Consider the following 11,577-nt stretch of genomic DNA (forward strand, 5'->3'; position numbering starts at 1 on the left):
ATCAGAGGACAGCCTCCTGGACCCGTGTGTAATCTGAACTCCCAGGTAAGTGACCTTTGTCTTGACCATCTGTGCCTTAGCAAGGGAGACTTTATATCCCCTCTCTGCCAAAAAGTTTAGAACCTGAATTGCATGTTGTTGGGCATTTTTCTCATCTGGAGAGCAGATTAGTTGGTCATCTACATATTGTAATATTTTCCTATTAGGTCCCAGGTTCAGATCTAGGAGATCTCGGCTAAGAGCCTGTCCAAACAGGTGGGGGCTATCTCTAAACCCCTGAGGTAATACTGTCCAAGTCATCTGTTGGTGTTTTTCTCCTGGGGCCTCCCACTCAAAGGCAAAAAGGTATTGGGATTCTTTAGCCAGTGGTGTGCAAAAAAATGCATCTTTGAGACCCAAGACTGTAAACTGCTTGGCACTGGGTGGGATTTCCCCCAAGATTACATAGGGAGGGTACTGTGGGATGGAGGGGGACTACAGCTTCATTTATGATCCGGAGATCTTGAACCATGCGCCAGGTTCCGTCCTTCTTCTTTACTGAGAGGTAAAGAAGGGTGTTACAGGGTGAAGTGGTGGGTACCAATAGCCCACAAGCAAGGAATTTATTTATTAAAGGCTGTAGTCCCTCCCAAGCCTCTCTTCTGAGGGGATATTGTTCCCGGTTGGGAAACAATAGGATCTCAGAGGACAATGATGACCAGTTCAGCTTGGTGGGCTCATCCAGGAATCCCCTGGTCCCACACCTGGGGGTTAATTTTGTCCTCTCATAGTTTTTGGTCCCTCCCTATTGAAGGTGTAATGGGTTCTTTAGTAGTAACCAGGAGCTGTAGGGCTCTAGGGGCTGAAAAGCTTCCCATCACAAGGGTGGTCCCCAGTTTAGTGTGTATATCTCTTCCCAGTAAGGGAGTAGGGCACTCAGGGACCACCAGAAACTGGTGGGAAAATATTTGTCCATCCCAGCAACAAAGAAGAGCTCGGGTGAATCTTTTAGTAGTTGTTTTTCCTGTAGCACCCAAAATGGTACGGGTTTGGGAGGAGAAGCCTCTGGAGTAGGAAGTCAGGATAAAGTAGGTAACCCTGTGTCAACCAAGAAATCTCAGGCCTACCTGCCACATCCAGTTGCACCCTTGGCTCCAGCCCCATGATGGTTATCTGTGAGAGGTGGGCTGGCTGGAGCGGGCCTCTTCAGTCCTGTTGAACCATCCTGAGGGAAGGCTTGGCACTTGACCTTGAGGCTCTTGGGTCCCAAGGACAGAGTGCTGCCCAGTCTCCCAGTTGATGGCATTTGTAGCAAGCCATTATAGGAGACTTGTCAAGGTTTGGACACTCTTTGGCCCAATGTCCTGCCTGTCTACAGATTAACATTTGTCTCATGCCTTGTCCTTGAAGGACTCAGGGTTTGCCATAGGGCTTCTCTGGAGGGCAGCCAACATCTGGGCATGCCTTGTCTCTTTCCTTTCATCCCTCTCCTGGGCCTTGGCCTCCTTCTCCTGTTCTCTGTTATAAAAGGTATTGGTGGCTGTCTTGACCATCTCATCTAAAGAGGAAGCAGGGTTCTGTTACTGTAGCTGTTGCAGCTTTATTCTGATATCTGATGCACATTGGGACAGGAATTTGTCCTTTAAAATCACCTGTCCCTCGTAAGAGTCTAAGTCCAGATTGGTAAACTTTTGGAAGGTCTCTTTTAGTCTTTCCAGAAAGGCAATGGTGTTTCACTGGGCTCCTGAGTTATTGCTGAGACTGGGCACAGTCCCACAAGTAATAGGCTTCCTTCTATTTCCATGGGTGAACTCCCTTAGGGAAGTCTTTCTGAAGCTTATCTTACCCAGTACTGTTGCAACCTGAGAGCCAGGTGTCCCCGGGTCAGGGTATAGATCCCCAGACAGGCTGAGGCGTGACAGCCTCCTGGAGATTGAATCCTTGGGCAGGTCAAGGCAGGTCGGCCTCCCGAGAATTGGGTCCCTGGGCAGATCAAGGCATGATGACCTCCTGGGACCCCTGGACTGGTGGATCCCCAAGCATGTTGAGGCGTGACAAACTTTCGAGAACAAGATCCCTAGGCAGGTCAAGGCAGGTTGAGCTCCTGGAACCCCCAGACTGGAGTTGGGTGTCCCCAAGGTCTCCAGCATGACCACTGCTGGGTAGGATTAAGGGGTTGTAATTTTAACTCATTACCAGTTCGTTCACCACAGATGCAAATAGATACCATGATGTAAAGCAATCCAAGCCTGTGCCTGAGACTGGGAAACAGTGAAACAGTCATAAACCTTATCCTCTTACTGCTCTGAGGGATTTAAGTCATTGATTTCTTCCCCTAGTCCTCCATTAGAACAGGTTAGGTTATCTCCCTAAGGCAACTGTCTCCCTAGCCTCATGGCTAGGGTTAACTCAAGACCCTCCTGCTTGGACAAGGTTATGTATCTGGAAGGGAAAGGGAAAAATATTAATGGCACAAAAATTGACTGATGATAAAAAAAAAAAAAGAAGAAGAAGAAATTCTTCAGGATTTGGATGGGGATGACTTGCCCCCTCCTCCGTACTGGATGATGACACGCCCACCACCCAGTGCTCCACCAGGAACAGAGGCCACCTTAATGCCCGATCCAGGGCCAGGTGAAGTTCCTGCACCAGCCGCTGCTCCTCTGTCAACTCTCCTGGAGATAGTAGAGCCGCCATTTTGGCAGGCTCCGGTCCCAGTGATGGTGACCTCTGGTCAACGCCCCCAGGACTCCACCTCAGCCGGACCTCCTAGACTGTATCCACCTCTCCCGGTGAGTACTGATGGGAAAGGGGAAGAAAACACAGGAATTAGACAGAGGCTGCACTCCGCCAAGGAACAGAGGGAAAGAACCCCACTACAGATGCCCCTCAGAGAGCTACAACAGCCTCCGGTTCAGGACGCATGTGGGCACTACCATCTGCCCCCATAGCCTATTATTACCAGCCATTTTCCTCTACGGATATATTAAACTGACAGAGACACACTCCATCGTAGTCAGAGGAGCCACAAGCCATGATTAGGCTAATGGAGACTATTTTTCGAACCCACCTGTCATCCTACATGGGATGACATAATCCAACTACTAGTCTTCCTTTTCAGCACTGAGGAAAGACACAGGATCCTAACTGAGGCCAGAAAATGGTTAAGAGAAATGGCACCATAAGCATCCCAGAGCGTACTGCAAACCTGCAGTGGTGGGCAGAACTAGCCACCCCCGATAAGAGGGAGGCCCAACTGGGACTGTAACACAGAAGAAGGGAGGGGCCACCCGAAGAGATATTGGGTGGCTATTTTCCAAAGTCTTATGAGGGGGGCCCGAAAACCTATGAGTATGGCAAAACCCTCTGAAGTGATTCAAAGGGAAAGTCAATCACCCTCCGAGTTCTACGAAAGCCTGTGCGAAGCCTATATACTTTATACGCCAATAGATCCAGAGGCTGCTGGGTCTCAGATGGTGATAAATGCAGCCTTTGTATCGCAAGCCTACCCCGAAAATGTCAGATGGGGGGACACCAAGTGACTCATGAATTTTTATACATCCCTGAATGCCCAGTACCTTTGTTGGGAAGAGACTTGCTGTCTAAATTGGGGGCACAAGTGACCTTTCCCCTCACGAAAGACCCACTCTTCAAGTGGGCTCAACCACCTATTTACTCTTCCTCTCAGTAACCCCTCAAGATGAATGGAGGTTGCACAATATCCAGGAAGGGAAACCGAATGGGCTAAACAGTCGAGAGGGAGAGTTAACTCAACAATTCCCTGAGTCTGAGTGGAAGATAACACCCCCAGGCTTGCAAAACAAGTCCCACTGGTAATAGAACTCAAACCCGGTACAATTATGTCAGCACCCGCCGTGGGCCTGCCAGACCTTGCGAAGCTGTTTATTCTTCACGTGACTGAAAAGGACAAGGTGGCTATGAGAGTGTTGTCCCAGACTATGGGGACATGGGACAGACTCGTGGCTTATCTCCCGAAACGGCTGGACAACGTTGCCACTGGGTGGCTGGGATGCTTACGGGCAGTTGCTGCAGTTGCCTTACTGGTTCGGGGGCAACCAAGCTGACTTTGGGCCAAGATTTGATCACAAAAGTCCTACATGAGGTCAATACTCTCCTGCGAGGGGACCCCCATAAATGGCTGTTGACATCCCAGATTATTCAATACCAGGGACTGCTATGTGAAAACCTCCATGTTACTATTGAGCCTCGTCAGGCCCTGAATCCGGCCACTCTCCTTCCTGTGGGAGAAGGTGGACCCTCACATGATTGCAAGGAAATATGCCAGCAGACCTGACTTGAGAGACCAGCTAATCCCGGACCCAGATTTGATCCTGTACACCAACGGCGCCAGCCTGGTGAAACAAGGACAACAATTGTCGGGATATGCAGTAGTCATGGAAGAAACCGTCGTTGAGGCTAGCTCTCTGCCATCACACCGGTCTGCTCAACGGGCCAAACTATATGCTCTAATCCAGACCCTCAGCTGTCAAAAGGTAAGGAGACAAACATTTACTCAGACTCCAAGTATGCTTTTGCCACACCACATGTAACAGGGATCTGTATAAGGAGAGAGGCCTTTTGACAGCTAGTGAAAAGATATTAAAAACAAGGAAGAACTTCTGACCCTATTAGATGCTGTCTGGGAACCAGAAAGGGCTGTAGTCATACACCGCCAAGGACATCAATAAGAGGATACCCCTCAGGCTCAGGGAAACAGACTGGCAGATAAGACCACTAAACAAGCAGCTGAGGGCTTGGGGGTGACAAGTGAAGCCCCTATTAAAGTTCTCCTATTGGCGGAGCTGCCTGAGCTAACACTGGGCTCTCCAAAATACACTGAAGCCCAAAACCAAGTAGCCAAAGCAGAAGGGGCCATCAAGACTGAAAAGGGATGGTGGGAATTGCCAAGTGGCAAATTATTGGTACTGGAGGATCTGGCACCCACTCTGGTAAGCCAAACACACCAAGCGACCCACCTAGGCCATGATAAACTGGAAAAGCTAATTCAAAAATATTTCTTGATTCCCTGCCTCTCTTCCCTATGTAGGACAGAATCTCAGAATTGCACTGCCTGCTCACAGGTCAATGCTGCCTGTCGGCACAGACAAAAACCTCCGGGAGTTCAGCTAAAAGGCAGGCTGCCCTTTGAACACCTGGAAGTGGACTTCACTGAAATGAAACCTCACAGACCCTACCATTACCTGCTGGTCACGGTATGTACGTTCTCAGGATGGGTAGAAGCTTTTCCTACCCTTACTGAAAGAGCCTCAGAAGTAGCCCAGTTCCTGCTTAGGGAGATAGTTCCTAGATTTGGATTTCCTACCAGCATCGTATCAGACAATGGCCTGGCTTTTGTAGCTGATTTAGTACAACAAGGAAGCAAAACTTTTAGTGGAAATTACCTACAGCATATAAGCCCCAGAGTTCTGGGATGGTGGAAGGAACCAACCAGACTCTTAAAGAGACACTCTCCAAGTGGATCATAGAGACTGACTGCTCCTGGATGGACTTGTTTCCGATGGCTCTGCTCAGATTCAGGATGACCCCATGGTCCCTTGGCTCTTCTCTGTACGAAACTGTGTATGGGAGGCCCCTCCCATAATAAAACAGGTGTCAACAAATTTGCCTCAGGAAGGGGAGATTTTTGGCTCCAAAATCACTGCGGATGGTGACTGCAGCCATGAAATTAGAAGACACTCCTTGGAAGGAAAGTTATGACCAACCTAGATAGCATATTCAAAAGCAGAGACATTACTTTGCCAACAAAGGTCCATCTAGTCAAGGCTATGGTTTTTCCTGTGGTCATGTATGGATGTGAGAGTTGAACTGTGAAGAAGGCTGAGCACCGAAGAACTGATGCTTTTGAACTGTGGTGTTGGAGAAGACTCTTGAGAGTCCCTTGGACTGCAAGGAAATCCAACCAGTCCATTCTGAAGGAGATCAGCCCTGGGATTTCTTTGGAGGGAATGATGCTAAAGCTGAAACTCCAGTACTTAGGCCACCTCATGCAAAGAGTTGACCCATTGGAAAAGACTCTGATGCTGGGAGGGATTGGGGGCAGGAGGAGAAGGGGACGACAGAGGATGAGATGGCTGGATGGCATCACTGACTCAATGGACGTGAGTCTGAGTGAACTCCGGGAGTTGGTGATGGACAGGGAGGCCTGGCGTGCTGCGCTTCATGCGGTCATGAAGAGTCAGACACAACTGAGCGACTGAACTGAACTGAAGGGGAGACGAGATTTCACAGCAGGTGGAACAACTGGGTAAGGTAATAAATCAGGTAGCTAAGTTTGTACCAAAAAAGGTGCTGTTCCCCCTTGGGGAACAGATTCACGAATTTGTGCCCTAGGATCAGGTGTGGGTCAAGGACTGGAAACACGACTCCTTGGCCCACGTCCATATACTGTTGTAACCACCCCTACTGCAGTTAAAGTTGCACGTGTCACTCCCTTGGATCCACCACATGAGGATGAAGAGAACATACCATACAGACCCAGAAAACTCTGAGTGGACTGAGCAGAGGGACCCCACTGACCCTCGAGATACTAAGATCATCCTTAAGAAGAAGAAGGAAAAGAAGATTCCGGACGAGCCCCTTCAGGATGAAGCCACATAATCAACTCCTGCCGCTTGGCCTCATCAACGTGATTTTGAGTTTAACTTCCGTTTCAACTCAGGACAATGTTTTCATCTCACAGGCACATTCCTACATGGACTTCAACAACACCTCCAACTGCCGGGTATGTGGGGCTATGCCTCTGTCTGTGATGGATGGATTCCTTGGTGGGTGTCACCACTCCACCAAGGAGATTTTAAACCACTCTGCTCTTTTCTGGGACAACAAAAAGAGACTTTCCTTTCTCTTGTCAATCATAATCTCTCCCTGCTCTCTTGATGTAAGCCAGATCTACAGTCAATAGACTCGGGTCATGGGGTTACATTTGATATAAACACCAGTTTCATAGAAGTAACAAAAGCCTATCCTTTATATTTAAAGAACAAAAAGGAGAAAAGCTCCCTGACCACCAAGGGAGGACAGGCCTCTAGGTATGTTGAACAATTCTACCAAGTCGGGGATGAATATTTCTGGATGACCCCAGAAAAGGGTCAATTAATTACTCCTCCCACTATATGCTGGGAACAAAAAGAACAAAGGGTAGGGTTTGGGGACTGTCCATTATACCCAAAAGAACTAAAATACATGGGGCATCTATCCCCCAATGTAAATGAACATTCGAGGTCACATACCACCCCAACCAGTCCATCCATTGGCCAGGCTCTGATTGGCAATATATCCCTGGAATCCACTGGGTGGCACCCAGTGGAACCCAATGGCTTTGTGGACCTAACCTTTGTCCTTGGTTATCAACCGGCTAGGTAGGCCGCTGCACACTGGGATTCGCTTTTGCCCATGGCAGCATAAAGCCTAACCTACAACAAGCCCCGGTAAATCTACCTGGTTTATGTGCTAGGTGGACAAGGTCTGTGTTTCAGTGGTATGAGTGCTGCCGTATTCGTACCTTCTCTAGGGACAACAGAGATTGCGATTAAAGTAGAAGCCTTGACTAATTTCACAAAACAGGCCCTCCTAGATGGTGCTAAAGCCATCAAAGTCTTAAATGAAGAACAAATCCAAATAAGAAAAGTGGTAATTCAAAGTAGAATGGCTTTGGACATGCTCACAGCTGCTCAAGGAGGGACCTGTGCTGTAATTAAGGTTGAATGTTATGTATATATTCCTGGTTTATCTGGCAATGTATCAGCTGCTTTAGATGACATGAAAAACCAGGTAAAAGCAATGTCAAATAAAAACATTCCTTTCTGGACTTCAGTCCTATCTTGGGTGAAGGGTGATTGGTGGAAAACTTACTATGTTTACCGTTGTTATAGTTGCCTTGATAGTTCTGCTTTGTGGACCCTGCATTTTACAATGAATTATGAACTTTGTAACCCAAAGGTTGGTGTCATTCTCCCAAATTAGCGGCCAGAGAGCTAGGGTGCAATATATCCCTATGAGTGATGCTCATACTATGAGATAAGAGCATCAAGGCGGGGAGTGAAGGAGGAAACAGACAGAACAGGCTCCATCTTGAAAGCAGGACTCCATCTTGGGCAGGACTGTGGACTTTGAGCTATACCCCAGTATCTATGGAAACAGCGTACCAACTGGAAAACCAGACCCCCTGGGTGGAAGAGCCCCAGGGCTCATACCTAGACTCTCTGTCACCTAAAAGAATACCCTAATTATCTGTGTAACTGAATAGAATCATAAATTCTATTATGCTTATTGGGGTATGACCACAGGCCTATTGATAATTGTCCACTGTTAACTACCTAGGCTTAAGGCATACAAATCAGGGTTAACTTTGATTATATCTTTCTTTTCCTTTGTTCAGACTAGTTTCAGAGAATTGGGGAAGGTGGGTTTGAGCACGTACACTTAGGGTATATAAGGTTTTCACAAAAACTGGTCGGGGTCCTTGACTAAGAGGAGACTCTGCCTTGGGCCCGCCGGTGTAATAAACTGCACTCCCCCATCTGCATTGTCCTTCTGAGTGAGTTTGTTTCCCAGAACACCTGGCTACAACAAAGGAACTTACCCAAGGTTGCACAGCTTGTAAGTGATAGAGGCAGAATGTCACAGCACTGCCTGTGACTCCAGACTGGGAGCACCTCAAAAATGGGCACTGTGCTTCAACCATATGGCTCCTTCATGCCTATCACAGGGTGTAGTGTTAGGGGCCCACCCAGATCTCCCTGTGCTTATGTTGAATTTTATCCTAAGTGAGTTGCAAAACCAGAAAGGAATTTTTTTTTTTTTTTTGGCCTCACCACATGGCATGCGGTGGTTAAAGATCCACCTGCCAATGCAGAGGACACAGGTTAGCCCTGGTCCCAGGAGATCTCACATGCCAAGGGGCAACTAAGCCCATGTGCCCCAACTACTGAGCCTGTACTCTAGAGCCCACTCACTGCAACTCCTAAAGCCCCAGACACTCTAGAGCCCGTGGTCTGCAGCAAGAGAAGCCACTGCAATAAGAGGGCCTGCTTGCTGCAACTAGAGAGAAGCCTGCACACAGCAAAGAAGACTCAGAACAGCCAAAAGCAAATAAACAAACTTATATTTAAAAAAAAAAAAAAGAATAAGAAGGAACCCAAGTCATCAGGCTCCTTCTAAACTGTGATGCAAGGCCCCAATCCTTGCTTCCATCTACTTGAACCAAAGACAGAGCCACCTGGGCTGGCAGTCATCCTCACCGAGGGCGAGCACAGCTGTGAGTCACGCATAGCAGACTGTGTTTGTTGAGTCTGTAGCTCTCTGGGAGGTGGTTAGGGAAAGCCAGGCTATTTGTTATAGTTGTTGCTTCTTCCCACTATCGTTAAAGAGAGCGGTGGACTTTCCCAGTGGCTAAGATGGTAAAGTCCATCCTTAAGGAGATCAGTCCTGAGTGTTGATTGAAAAGACTGATGTTGAAGCTGAAACTCCAATACTTTGGCCACCTGATGAGAAGAACTGACTCATTTGAAAAGACCTTGATGTTGGGAAAGATTGAAGGCAGGGGTGAAGGGGACGACAGAGGATGAGGTGGTTGGATGGCATCACCAACTCAATGGACATGAGTTTGAGTAAACTCTGGGAGTTGGTGATGGGCAGGGAGTCCTGGCGTGCTGCAGTTCATGGGGTTGCAAAGAGTCAGACACAACTAAGTGACTGAACTGAACTGAACTGAAGATGGTAAAGAATCCACCGGCAATGCAGGAGATGAAGGTTTGATCCCTGGGTTGGAACGATTCCCTGGAGGAGGAAATGGCAAGCCTCTCCAGTATTCTTGCCTGCAGAATCCCATGGACAGAGGAACCTGGCGGGCTACAGTCCATGGGGTTGCAGAGTCAGACACAACTGAGCAACTGAGCATGCATGCATGTTCTGAGGCATGCAAAGGTAGAAGGGGCTCTAATAACATGAAGGTATTCTCTCTCCATGCAGACTACAGTTTAAATTGGCTGATTGTGGTGACTTGGGGGCTCACAGAGAAGCAGCGATACAAAGGGCCCTGAAGGGGCAGTTATAGCAAGAAACGGACCATTTCTCCACATCCTTGAGAGAATGCCAAGGTCTAACTGATCTCAGGTGACCTCAAGCCAGCAGCAGCTTGAAGCAGGGTTTCAGTCCCCAGCCACAGATTAAGTTTGGGCTGCAACAGTGAGAGCGCTGAATCTCAGCCACTAGACCAGTGGTTAGTGACACAGGCCCTGGCCCTTCAACTTTGCACAAAAGACAGAAAGACTTTCTGTCTTCCCACAGAGACAGAAAGTAGTTAAACAAGTGAAGTGCTTATTGGGAAGAAAAAGAATACAGTACGTGTGAGTAGACACATGGGCGGACTCAGAAAGAGAGTCAGGGGATTTGAATCACTTTTATGAGGCATTTCTTTCACTGATTTGCCTGGATCTGAGTCTGTATTTGATGTATCTCAGGTCCTCCCATGTGCACACAAGCACTTCTTAGTCGAGATAAACTCCAGCAAAGAGGCCTACGGGTAGACTTTTGACCAGCAAGGAGTTTTCTAGTCAAGAAGTTCTCCTTGACTTCAAGAGTGAGAAATATGTGGTCTTGAGATATCTCTGGTGGTCCAGTAGCTAAGACTCTGTGCTCCCAATACAGGGTGCCCAGGTTTGATTCCTAGTCAGGGGACTAGATCCCACATGCCACAGTGAAGACAGAGGAAGGTCCCATGTGCCACTTAAGAACTACAGCAGATGGGTGAACCTCGAGGACATGATGCTCAGTGAAATAACTGTCACAGAAAGGCAAATATTACTGCATCATTCCAGTTCTATGAGCAATTTAGAGTAGTCAGATCCATAAAGAAAAGATGGTAGAATGTTGGTTGCCAAGAGCTGGGGCAGGGGGCCAAGGAGGAATGAGGTGTTAGTGTTTCATGGAGACAGAATTTCAGTTTTATGACATGAGGATCTCTGGAGATGGATGGTGGGGATGGTGGCAAAACATTCTAAAAGGATTTAATACCACTGAGCTACCCAGGTGGCACTAGTGGTAAAGAACCCACCTGCCAATGCAGGAGATGTAAGAGATATAGGTTTAATCCCTGGACTGGGAAGATCCTCCGAAGGAGCGTATGGCAACCCACTCCAGTATTTTTGCCTGGAGAATCCTTTGGACAGAGAAGCCTGGCAGACTACAGTCCATAAGGTTGCAAAGAGTTGAACACAACTGAAGCGACTTAGCACATACCATACATTTAAAATTAGTTAAAAAAAATAAAATAAAATAAAATTAGTTAAGATGGGGACTTCCCTAGTGGTCCAGTGGCTAAGACTCTGCACTCCCAATGCAGAGAGGGCCCAGGTTCAATCCCTGGTCAGGGAACTAGATCCCGCATATGTGTGTGCAGGCATGCTCAGTTGTGTTCAACTCTTTCGGACCCCATGGATTGTAGCCTGCCAGTCTCCTCTGTCCATGGAATTTTTCAGGCTGGAATACAAGAGTAGGTTGCCATTTCCTACTCCAGGGGATCTTCCCTACCCAGAGATCAAACTAGTGTCTCCTGCA

The 11,577-nt window shown here is 47.8% G+C and overlaps 1 non-coding gene across 1 annotated transcript; it reads left to right on the forward strand.

Moving 5' to 3' along the window:
* The first annotated feature begins 11,319 nt into the window (after positions 1-11,319).
* Positions 11,320-11,394, forward strand: TRNAG-CCC. The gene has a single exon. It is a non-coding gene; the product is annotated as a tRNA-Gly (tRNA).
* Positions 11,395-11,577: the final 183 nt, after the last annotated feature.

This window comes from Bos indicus x Bos taurus, chromosome 7 (assembly GCF_003369695.1).
Source record: "Bos indicus x Bos taurus breed Angus x Brahman F1 hybrid chromosome 7, Bos_hybrid_MaternalHap_v2.0, whole genome shotgun sequence".
Lineage (NCBI taxonomy): Eukaryota > Metazoa > Chordata > Mammalia > Artiodactyla > Bovidae > Bos > Bos indicus x Bos taurus.